We start from the raw sequence: 13,146 nt of genomic DNA, 5'->3' as shown, positions 1-13,146 counted from the left end.
TCAGATGTATCAAAGTGTGCATCGGCATGAATTCACGCACACTCGGTTTGTAGATCCCACTGAACGTGGAATTTAGCACATGTACGAAACTTCTCCCTGGCCATGCCTCCATCTGAATATGCAAATGTATTCAAATAGTCTGGTTGTGTCTTGGTGACACACTGTAAGTGGAGTGTTTTGTGTTTGATGTCCGTCATCGTCTCTGTTGTTGTCTGTAAAAATTAAGGAACTTTCAGAGTCAATGTGAAAAAAAAAACAATGAAAGCTGTGGCTCAATCGCCATTCTCTCAGCTCACTGTCATGTAATACGGTCCTTAAATAAGTATGTTTGTGTATAAATGTTGAACTGAGCTGCACTGAAGTAAAAAGATACAGTGGCTGACAGTGTGCGACATTAACATTACACACGCTTTTATAGACAAATCCTGAACACAGTCGGGGGCTCGTTAAGAAGCTCTGCAGCTCCACTTTCACCATCAAGAAAAAGAAAACTCAATAATAAGAATAAAAAACATTTGAATGCACACATGCCCAAATGTGTCCACACTGGTTTTTGTTATGAAAAATTACACAGATAAATTATTTAACCACCATTTAACCAAATTATTTAGGCGCCCCCCCATCGCACACCGTGCAGCCTCCAACCTGATGCACATCACATGATTTGAACATTGATGGAATGCAAATGTTTCCTATTAACAAAAACAAATTCATCATGTGATGGTGCCTTTATAGCAAAATGTGTGCAGTTAACAGCTCCGATGATATTCAGGAAACCGGCTCTTGCTGCAAATTGCTCTGTAATGTTGGAATGTACCTGGATGATATTCGGATGATTGTGGTCCACACAGCTGGCATGGCTTAGTGCAAGGTTGACTGGCACATGCCTGACTGATCAGTGAGCTCACGCTGGAATGCCCCTGATGCCAGGAAGCCCAGTGGGGTCAGCACCACACAAACAGCCCCTGGCTCCTCATTGTATTGTGCTCTGGCCGGACACAGCTCTGCTCGCAACTCTTGTAAAGAAATTTAAAAAAGTAAAATATTTTCAAGTAGTTTTCTCTCTCTCTTCATATATATAAATATAAAATTAAAACACCACAATCTACAGACTACTTTTCAGCACTGCAGTGGCTTAGTGGTTAGCACCATTTCCTCACAGCAAGAAGGTCATATGAGCGATTCCCACCTGTGGCCTTCCTGTGTGGAGTTTGCATGTTCTCCCCATGTTTGCGTGGGGTTCCTCTGGGTGCAGACATGCAGGTTAGGCGAACTGGAAACTTTAGAATTGTCCACATCTCCCTTGCAAAAGAGATCTCAATGGAACTAACATGGTTCAATAAAATTTTTGAGTTTGCACAACTACAGACAGATGACCACATAACCTCCGCCTGGTGGGGCTAATGAGCAGCGCACTCATGAGAGTCCTCCTGACAAAGCATAAACATCTGTTTTACAGGGGGAAAAACCAAACTTGGTTCCGCCCTTTTTTTTAACAGAGTCACCTCAGAACTCGAAGCAACCTGATATTCAGAATTCTGACTTTTACCCCCATTAGATCTTTGTGATGTCATAAAATAAGAATGAGAATGTGAATAGTCCAAAATTTCCTGTAAATTTGTTTTGTAAATCCTGTTGGTATCATGGCCCAACCAGAGGGTCGCCCCTTTGAGTCTGGTCTGCTTGAGGTTTCTTCCTCAAATCATCAGAGGGAGTTTTTCCTTACCACTGTCACCTGTGTTCTTGCTCTAGGGGTTAGTAAGATTAGACCTTACTTGTGTGAAGCTCCTTGAGGCAGCTTGTTGTGATTTGGTGCTATATAAATTAAATAAATTAAATTAAATTAATTAAATAAAGAAGAAGATTAAAAAAAAACACTAATGTTAAAGAGACTGAAGCAAGACATTTAGATTTGTTAAAACCAGTTTATTAGTTTTTGAGTAAATGTGCAAACTGAGAAAGCAGCAGATACACGTGGAGGATGTTAAACGTGTAGCCAGAACAAAATGCTTTAGTTTTAATGTTCAGCTATGATGCTGAAATTGTCTTTGTGCACATGTCCAAATTTTGGGATTAATTTCAGTGGATGCCATTACAAAAATAAAGTAATTCTTTCAAATTAAGCAGCTAAAACCGTACAGTGCAAAGAAACTGACTTTTCAGTCAAAATCTTAGTTAGCCATCATCTTTAAATTGCTTTTCCATCTTCTGCTTTGCATTTCTGTGTCTTTTTGTTTTTAGCTAAATATTTAATTTGTGCTTCCAGCATGTTGGGCTGCAGCGGAGACGACCTGCCGAGGTTCTGATCGGTGACCCCATAAACCTGCCACAACACAAAGTCACATGTTGCAGTGATTTTATGATTTATTCAACAGAGTGATTAGCTGGAAGACGAGACAGATTACATGGATTGTCTTCATTGAAGTCCTTCATGGGTCATGGTACGTTCTCTGTCACATGCAGGAAAGCATCTGCTGGAGGAAATGAAAAGGAAATGGAAATGATGAGTTGTCCTCAGAGAGAGAGAGAGAGAGAGAGAGAGAGGTGGGTGGTGGTGGGGGGGAGTTCCATATGGCAACAATAAATCTGCACAGAAAAAGACTTTTTTTAATTGGATAAACAAATAATAATGACAAACAGCACACAGTGAAAATTCAAACTTGGATAAACTTGAAAAAAAATTGTAATTTGTTACACCAAAATGGGCGGCAGGGTGGCTTAGTGGTTAGCACTGTTGCCTCTCAGCAAGAAGGTCATGGGATCAATTCCCACCTGTGGCCTATCTGTGTGGAGTTTGCGCGTTCTCCCCGTGTGTGTGTTTATTCCCTCCGGGTGCTCTGGCTTCCTCCCACATCCAACAAAGACACACAGGTTAGATGGACTGGAAACTTTAAATTGTCTGTAGGTGTGACTGTGTTTGTTTGTCTGTATGTGACCCTGTGACAGACTGGCGTCCTGTCCAGGGTGAACTCCGCCTCACCCCCTGTGACTGCTGGGATAGGCTCCTCCCCTGTGACCCTTAATTGCAGTAAGCAGTTGAAGATGAGTGAGTTCATTAGTTTCTCTCAAAGTATATTTATAAGGTTTCACTTTCAGCCACCTTATAAATATACTTTGAGGAAAAACTGATAAATTTGAGTGTAACAAATGAAAGTTCACTTTTTCCAGAGGGATGAATTTCCCACTTCTGAAACTTTGACAAATTTCTTGCTGTTTTAGTTTACTTGCATCGTGGAATTGAAAGATAATATGAAAACAATACAGGTAAATTAAGATTTTCATCATAAAAAAAAACACGAGTATTAAATGAAGCAAAACTTTCTGATTAAGCAGATTATCCTGATGCACAGCATTTTATCTACATTATTTTACACTAAATGGCCAAGTGGTTAGTGCGCTATGCTTCAGTGTGGAAGGTCCCCGGTTCAAACCCTAACCCCTGCCACATTTCTCCATGTAATGTGGAGTTGCATCAGAAAGGGCATCTGGCATAAAACTTGTGCCAATTCAACATGCAGGTCCACGTTTACTGTGGCGACTCTGAGTGAAAACAAGGGAGCAGCTGAAGGGACTTATTATTACAACAGTCACATTGTGTATGTTGTGTTTTACGGTTTACATGTTTCCAGGAGTGATGTGCAGTGGTCGCAATGATGAAGTGTTGCACGTATCTATGAGGGTGTGTGTGAGTGCCGCTCTCAATGATGTGACAGAACAGAGCCTGAAGACCTCAGAGCTACATTATGCTCACGCCCAGCGAAATGCTTTAAATCCGATGCAGCTGCAGTCAGCTAAAATAGTTTAATATTTACAGACAGAACTGCATCTGTTAATGTGGCCGCTAGAGGGCGCCAATTATCTTTCCATGCCATCCTTTTACAGCACCACACTGCAGGAAGGCCTGCAAGTGGAGCTGTGAGCAAACAAACGGCAAATGTAGTTTTACATTTGTTTGACTGTCAAAATTCACTCACGCATTGACTCATTCACTCACTCATCATCAACTGCTTACTCCAACTAAGGGTCACGGGGGCCTGGCGCGTGTCCCAGTGGTCACAGGGCATGAGGCAGGTGGTCAAAAGTGATTCCGGTAAAATAACATTTTTCCGCATGTGTTTTACACGCACGCACACGCACGCACGCGCATGTTTAATAAAACAGGACATCAAAACACAATTTAAACGTAGGCACCATATGCTCAAAACAGTTCCAAAGTCTTTCCCTGCATAATTTCCTAACATGCACATGCTCATTTTATTGCACCCCAGCACTTATACAGCACCCACATGGGAAATGCATAATCAGCATGTTGCAGAGCTTGACGTTGGGTGAGCCTGCAGAGTCCTTCAGGTGAAAGTTCTACTTCTGCACTAACGCTCTGCAATGCACTGTTCCTCCAGGTTTCTTCAGTGATATGCAGCCTGCACAGAGGTACATCTCAGCTGCAAATCACAGCAATGTGCTGTCCTTCTATGAGAAATTAATATAAACTAGCGTGTTGCCCGTGGGGATCCATGGGCTCTAGATTGGGTCGTGTTTATAAAATAGGTAGCTTTTGGTAATAAATTATGCAAAGTTTCTGTAAGGAGTTGGAATGGCGTGTGATTCCAGAATGTAGTTAGCAATGTCCATTGCTCAGTGTTGTTAGTTAAGATCTGTAAATTCTATTCTATATTCATCCTATCAACGTTCCCTTTTCCTTGACCCAAAGTACATAAACATACCAAATTGCAAATATCAGCTCTCACCAGTTTGTCCATGATCAAAGTTGCATGCACGCAGGCACGTACGGAGAGCTTTTAGTCTTTTCCGCATTCTGCAGCAAGCAGGTGCTTCTCATTTTAGGCAGACATCAAATGCACTACACTTTTCAATCATAGTAACAGCAACATGACAATTAACTAAACTAACTAAACCAATTGAACTACAAAAATACCACGAATCAATAACACTAACAACACTGTTAAACTAACATGAACCACAACAACATTTAAAACCCCAAAGTTCCATTGTGTATTTCTCCAAAAATATTAGTCCTATCAATGTTCTGTTTTCACAGCGTTCATCCTTGGCCCAAAATACATAAACATATCAAGCAGCAAATGTCAGCTCTCCCCAGTTTCTGCATGATCGAAGTCAAACACACACACGCACACAGAGGCCACTTGGCTGTTATTTTATAGAATATATTACATCTTTCTTTTGATATCAAGCATAAGCTTGATTATCAGTCGTGAGACCAGGCTGGTTTATCAGAGTTTAACTTAAGCAAAGTTTTTAGTTCATCATTTAGTTTAGTACATACTTCAGGGGTGGACGGAGGACAAACATGCCACATTATTACCTTCACTGAGGCATTTGTTTGTTTGTTTGTGCACAGGATAACTCCCAGAGTTATGGACAGATTTTTATGAAATGTTTGAAGATATTTGGTTTGGGGACTGCGAACAAATGATGAAAGAAAACTTTCTTTAACCTTGAGCGATGGAAAAACACACCAAAGATCAGAGATAAAACATATACAATTCTACAATCTGACAGTATAAAATAATACAAAGAAATTATATAGTTTTATAAAATTAAATAAATAATCATTAACACTAATGTGAGTAATGATGTAATGTTTTCAAGTAAAATGCTATGCTGTATTATTCCACTGCAAAAGTTTTATGGCATTTAAAAATACAAATTAAAATTGAAATCTAAGACTACATTTCAATATAATAAAACACTTCTCTGTAATCTTGCAGTTTTTTATTAATATGCAGACTGCAGTGTTAATAAAACATCCATATGCTTTTTTGCATATTTCAAAAGAAAGACACCTTCTAGAGACAGACTGTGCATGAAAGGCGTTTTGAAAAAATTCAACTAAAAACAGCTGTATTTTCCATCTTTGCAGCTAAAAGTGAAAATGTAAGTTTTGAAAAATTGATTGAAAATGACGACACACTAACAAATCAGTATTGGATTCTATGTTTACAATATTTAATTTAGGCATCACAAAATGCCCCCACACAGACCTTACATGAGATTCTTCAGTGTAAGGATGGCAAAATAAGGCCTCATGAATAATTTGGTGTTTTTTCCCAAGCCCACTAGGTGGCAGTGTTCATTTAAAAAAGGGTTCTAAGTAAATTAATGTGCAATGCACATCACAGAAACTCAACAATTTATATATGTAACATTGTGGTCAGATATGGAACTGCAGCACCATTGGGCAAAAATAAAAAAAATATCTCTTTTGCTGTAAATACCTTGCTGGGCAACATGACGGGTGAAATCAAATGGTCCGTGGGCCCCACATTGAGCGGCCTTCCTCCAGACCTTACCCACCCCATGAAAAGCTCCTTGACAGTGGTTCAGAAAAACTCCAAAAGCGGACTTCTTTTTTTTCTTTTACAGGAAGAAACCTAATGCAGATGAGACTGACTGAGTGACCATCTGCTATGGTCTTTCTATTAAGGAAAGACAGAAGGCAGAACACAAGACTGATTGAACATGCAGGAACTTAAAACAACAAAGCTCTAAGTGAGATGACAGAATAGCCCCTCAACCCCCAGTTTTCCACCACGTCCAACATCCTTCCTGACACAACTTCTTACACAAACGTTTGCTAGAATTTGCACAACAGACAGACAGACAGACAGATCACCTCCTCAGTTAGAAAATACGTTTTTGGGCGTCTTCCTTTTTTCTCGGGGTTCGGGGGTATTTTTAATGAATTTATGAAGTTATAGAGATTTGCTTTGAGTTTAAGGAAGATAATTTTAGAAATTTTTTATACTGAGAAGCTTGATTTACTTTTTGTATTTGAAATGGCATAAATAAATTAAAATGTGTGAAATACCAAGGGGCCGAATACTTTTGCAAGGTGCTGTATATATATACTGGATGCCCTTGGGCACATTTAAAAACTATAAACTTCCTGTGTGTCTTCTTTTTGCAATATTTAATTTCCAACATTATAGTCCAAAGTAATGGAGAGTGTGGTAGAGAGGTGAAGAAGAGAGTGCAGGCAGGGTGGAGTGGGTGGAGAAAGGTGGTAGGAGTGATTTGTGACCGAAGAATATCAGCAAGAGTGAAGGGGAAAGTTTACAAAACAGTAGTGAGACCAGCTATGTTGTATGGTTTAGAGACAGTGGCACTAACAAAAAGACAGGAGGCAGAGCCGGAGGTGGCAGAGCTGAAGATGTTGAGATTCTCTTTGGGAGTGACAAGAATGGACAAGATTAGGAATGAACATATCAGAGGGACAGCTCAGGTGGGACGGTTTGGAGACAAAGTCAGAGAGGCGAGATTGAGATGGTTTGGACATGTGCAGAGGAGGGACCCAGGGTATATAGGGAGAAGGATGCTGAGGATGGAGCCACGAGGCAGGAGGAGAAGAGGGAGACCAAAGAGGAGGTTCATGGATGTGCTGAGAGAGGACATGCAGGTGGTTGGTGTGACAGAGGAAGATACAGAGGACAGGGTGAGATGGAAACGATTGATCTGCTGTGGCGACCCCTAATGGGAACAGCCAAAAGACAAAGAAGAAGAAGATAGTCTCACAGACTTTTGCTGTTAAATAAACTGTTATACAACACACCAAACCTACAGGAGATGAAAGCAAGCTGAAAAACATTTGTCACCTAAATATTCCTGCAAGATGTTTGCAATCAGTTTTTTCTCTCACTCACTGTGCCGTCTCTTAAGAGGAGCTCTGTGAATCTCCTCCATGAAGCATTTTGATTGACTGCTGAGGTCTCTGCTCTGCTGGAGGCTCGCTTCTAAAAGCACAAATTTCGCTTCGTTTGTCTTTGCATCAAAAAGGATTTCAATAAAATCAAATAGGTGATAGACCCCGTGTGAATGCAGGAGACTGTTTCATTAGTGTGGCTTGTTTTTGCTGCTGGCCGTTTTTGGCGTTGACTTGCTGCGCTCGGCCTGTGCCCGTATTTTCTGTTATTTTATTGTTACTGTTAGGAACTTACAGTACCTTGTCTGCTGTATTTCCCCTGCCCTGTATGTTCTGCTTGTTTGTGAGTCTAGGCTGGGCATGGCTGACCTTTGACATCTCACACCTGCAATCAATTCTCCACTCCTGAGCAGTTTAAAAGATTGGTTCATTCCCCCACTCATCAGCATTGTTTCAGTCAGCTACGCCCAGGCTCACCTCCCGTTTCCCACACTGAGCCTCCAGACCCAATGGCCTCCTAGGACTATTCTGCTCGCTACCTTGACCTTTGCAACTTTGTTATATAAAAAAAAAATCACATCATTTTCACTAAGCGGCACATGTTGTCTGCACACTGGCGTCCGATTCTTATATCTGCATCACAGAAACCACACATCATGTTGCCAATGGGTCCAAAACCAATTTTGGCCTCATTTGGTACCACTTGAAGTTATTAAACAACACCTATAATTGAGCCTCAGTGTACCGTTGTCTACACAATCATGTATGGTGGCCAACCCAGGGTGCTAGCTGTCGCCAGTTTGGAGTCAATGAAGAATTACAAAAGGCATAAAAATTTAAAAATGCTCCAATCATATTGAAAGGTATGTCACATTACTTGTCAGATCAGAAAGATTCCAAAAAGGTATAGATTGGGCTATCTATGACTGAATGTTATGGAATTAGGGGGTAAAAACAGTAAAAAATAAATAAATAAATAAATAAAAATAATGGTGAAATAGGTCAATTTCAATTTGTACATGAGTAGAATTTAAAGTGGACAAGCCAGCTTCATTTTGGAACTAGAAGCACTCGGAGAGCGCAAACCTCCACCAAGGGCATAGGGTCACTGACGTCACATGGAATACCCTTTGGCAAAGAGACTTATTCCACGTCATTTCACACATCTACCATCATGTTTCAGATTCAGTGGTTAACCCTCTGGGGTCCGAGGGCATTTTTTTTGGACAGTTCACTTGCCTGGCATAAATGTTTTATTATTGCTGTTAACAGCTCTCCCTGCATCCCACAATCAAGTTTTATGTCTCTTTTTTCATGACAACCTGTATTTTTAAAATATATATATGCTATAGTTGTGTTTTATAAGTGTAATACAGGTTTACAATCAGAAATAAGAAAGGAAAAAGTAAAGCGGTAATAATATTCCACACATTTATTCAAAACACACAGCAAACTATAATAAACTAGTAACACATTACTCCTAAAAACAATCTTTGGTGTGTCACATGATGTGAATCTGCCCTATGATTGGATTTTGGAAAACCATGTGATGGTGAACCAATTCCGATTGGACACTCACATTGCTCACGTCTATGAGGAGTACAAAGATGGAGTCTGCAGAGTTAACTTTTCAGCAAAAAAAGTAAGTTTCTATCTCAAATCATTAAAAAGTTATTTATAATTTAGTAAAGCTTGGTCTCAGCTGTCTTATACGACAGCGTCGGCCCCAGAGGGTTAAACCCTTAGATCTTCAGCAAATGTATTTATAAAGAGAAACTGCATGAACTACACAAGTTTTTTTTTATTTTCTAATAACAAGTTTATTCAGTGAGGAGAAACAAATGCTAAATTATTGTTGTGTTGTAACTTAATTTTTGTTCAGCCTTTGTGACCCGTCTTCATGAAGTTAGATGCAAAAATGTTGAAACTAGGGTTGCCAACTCTCTGAAAAATAAATAAGGGACACCTCACCGCCAGGGCCGACCGGCCGACTGACCATTGCCTTCACCCTTCCCAGCGCCTGTGTGAAACGATTTTTAACCATTTGACTGTTGACTTGACCCTGAATTTAGGTAGATGCATACATGCATTTGTTCTGATATGAACATGTGGAAAACAAATTATTATTTAGCAATTTATTTTTAGTGCAAAATAAATTTTCACTCACAATTTCAATATGAGCATTCTGTCTTCTTTAAAAATAAATCTCTGTAGTGCTATTGCTTAACTTAAAATTGTATAAATTAACAAAAAACAATAGAAAATTTGCATCATCCAAAACAATGTAACAGTGCAAAACAATGTAACAGTGCACATTTACACATTTAGTGTATTAAAAAGTGCAAAAAATAAAGTCTGAAAAGTAAACAATACTGTTGTCGCGCACCTTTTCCACCCAGACATTTTCCTTTTCTCATTCTCCCCTGTATTTTTGCATTCTTTTTTGTTTGTTTGTTTTTTTAGGAGGAGTAGTAACGACGTTACAGACATTGCTGTCTGTAGGCATATCTGCAGTGCCAGTGTCGGTGTCTGTATCGATATCAGCCATGCTGATTTGTTATTGTCATCCAGCGACCGTCGTCGGCTCATGACATCGGTATCTTCTTGTGAGCAGATGTCCCTCGACCAATGAGATAAGAGTGATTCTGTATTGTCAACTCGTGTCTGTCAGCTCATTGGTGAAAAGCAGGAGAGAGGCTGGGATCAAATTTACCGTAAGTTTCCATATAAAGCGCCAGTCAATTCCATTGACATTTTACAGACTTTTTGATTCTCACAGAAATACGGGACAAACTGCGTCCCGTTTCAGGTCAATACGGAACGCACACTTTTATTTCCAAATAAGGGACGATTCCGTTTTTCAAGGGACGGTTGGCAACCCTAGTTGAAAATGGCCCTATCCTGCAATGATAAATAATCCTTAAAAAAATTACTGGATCCGGATCATGTTCTGGATCATTACCAAAATTTAATGACTTCTAAGTTAGGCCAAGATACACCCCTGGTAAAAATGTAATTGAAATCCGTTGAGGATTTTTTGAGTAATTCTGCTAACAATCCAACCAACCAACCAACCAACCAACGGACGTGACCCAAAACATAACCTCCTTAGCAGAGGTACACTCAACAAAAATATAAACGCAACACTTTTGGTTTTGCTCCCATTTTGTATGAGATGAACTCAAAGATCTAAAACTTTTTCCACATACACAATATCACCATTTCCCTCAAATATTGTTCACAAACCAGTCTAAATCTGTGATAGTGAGCACTTCTCCTTTGCTGAGATAATCCATCCCACCTCACAGGTGTACCATACCAAGATGCTGATTAGACACCATGATTAGTGCACAGGTGTGCCTTAGACTGCCCACAATAAAAGGCCACTCTGAAAGGTGCAGTTTTGTTTTATTGGGGGGGGATACCAGTCAGTATCTGGTGTGACCACCATTTGCCTCATGCAGTGCAACACATCTCCTTCGCATAGAGTTGATCAGGTTGTCAATTATGGCCTGTGCAATGTTGGTCCACTCCTCTTTAATGGCTGTGCGAAGTTGCTGGATATTGGCAGGAACTGGTACACGCTGTCGTATACACCGGTCCAGAGCATCCCAAACATGCTCAATGGGTGACATGTCCGGTGAGTATGCCGGCCATGCAAGAACTGGGACATTTTCAGCTTCCAAGAATTGTGTACAGATCCTTGCAACATGGGGCCGTGCATTATCCTGCTGCAACATGAGGTGATGTTCTTGGATGTATGGCACAACAATGGGCCTCAGGATCTCGTCACGGTATCTCTGTGCATTCAAAATGCCATCAATAAAATGCACCTGTGTTCTTTGTCCATAACAGACGCCTGCCCATACCATAACCCCACCGCCACCATGGGCCACTCGATCCACAACATTGACATCAGAAAACCGCTCACCCACACGACGCCACACACGCTGTCTGCCTGGACCCCGATGAGGACGACGAGCATGCAGATGAGCTTCCCTGAGACGGTTTCTGACAGTTTGTGCAGAAATTCTTTGGTTATGCAAACCGATTGTTTCGGCAGCTGTCCGAGTGGCTGGTCTCAGACGATCTTGGAGGTGAACATGCTGGATGTGGAGGTCCTGGGCTGGTGTGGTTACACGTGGTCTGCGGTTGTGAGGCTGGTTGGATGTACTGCCAAATTCTCTGAAACGCCTTTGGAGACGGCTTATGGTAGAGAAATGAACATTCAATACACGAGCAACAGCTCTGGTTGACATTCCTACTGTCAGCATGCCAATTGCACGCTCCCTCAAATCTTACGACATCTGTGGCATTGTGCTGTGTGATAAAACTGCACCTTTCAGAGTGGCCTTTTATTGTGGGCAGTCTAAGGCACACCTGTGCACTAATCATGGTGGAAAATGTTTTAGATCTTTGAGTTCATCTCATACAAAATGGGAGCAAAACCAAAAGTGTTGCGTTTATATTTTTGTTGAGTGTAATAAGGTGCTATGGACTGATGAAACTAAAATTGAGTTATTTGAACATAACAAGGGGCGGTATGCATGGATGAAAAAGAACAGAGCATTGAAAAACACTTGCTACCTACAGTAAAATTTGGAGGTGGTTCCACCATGCTATGCGGCTGTGTGGCCAGTGCAGGTACTGGGAATCTTGTTAAAGTTGACGGTCACATGGATTCCAGTCAATATCAGCAGATTCTTGAGAACAATGTTCATGAATCAGTGACAAAGTTGAAGTTGCACCGGGGCTGGATCTTTCAACAAGACAATGACCCTAAACTCTGCTCAAAATCTACTAAGGTATTCATGCAGAGGAACAAGTACAACGTTCTGAAATGGCCATCTCAGTCCCCAGACCTGAATATTATTGAAAATCTGTGGTGTGATTTTAAGCGGGCTGTCCGTGTTCGGAAACCAACAAACCTGAGATGTTTTGTAAAGACGAATGGTCCAAAATACTTTCAGCCAAAATCCAGACTGTCATTGCAAGCTATAGGAAGCATTTAGAGGCTGTTACTTCTGCAAATGGAGGATCTACTAAATATTGATATATTTTTTTCTGTTGGGGTGCCCAAATGTATACACATGCCTAATTTTGTTTAAAGAATTATTGCACACTTTCTGTAAATCCTATAAACTGCATTTCACTTCTCAAATGTCACTGTGTTTGCTGATCCAAACAACCAATGATTTATAAAGGAAAATCATGGAAATCACCAGGGGTGCCCAAACATTTGCATACAACTGTATATTCAACTGTATATACTCCAAAGCATGTTTTTTTTTGGAATTTTATGACCAGACATAATGTGGTATACTTTTCAGTTTGATTCTAACATTTTTGAATGTTGACCCCCACCTGGCTACAGTTGCCACCCTGGGATGACCACCATACATTTTAGTGTAGGTCAAGGTACACTGAGGCTGGTTTAATACTGGACAATAATAGAAATTGTTCCA

The sequence above is a fragment of the Thalassophryne amazonica genome, chromosome 18 (genome assembly GCF_902500255.1).
Source record: "Thalassophryne amazonica chromosome 18, fThaAma1.1, whole genome shotgun sequence".
NCBI lineage: Eukaryota > Metazoa > Chordata > Actinopteri > Batrachoidiformes > Batrachoididae > Thalassophryne > Thalassophryne amazonica.
Note: the sequence above shows the minus strand (reverse complement) of the source record.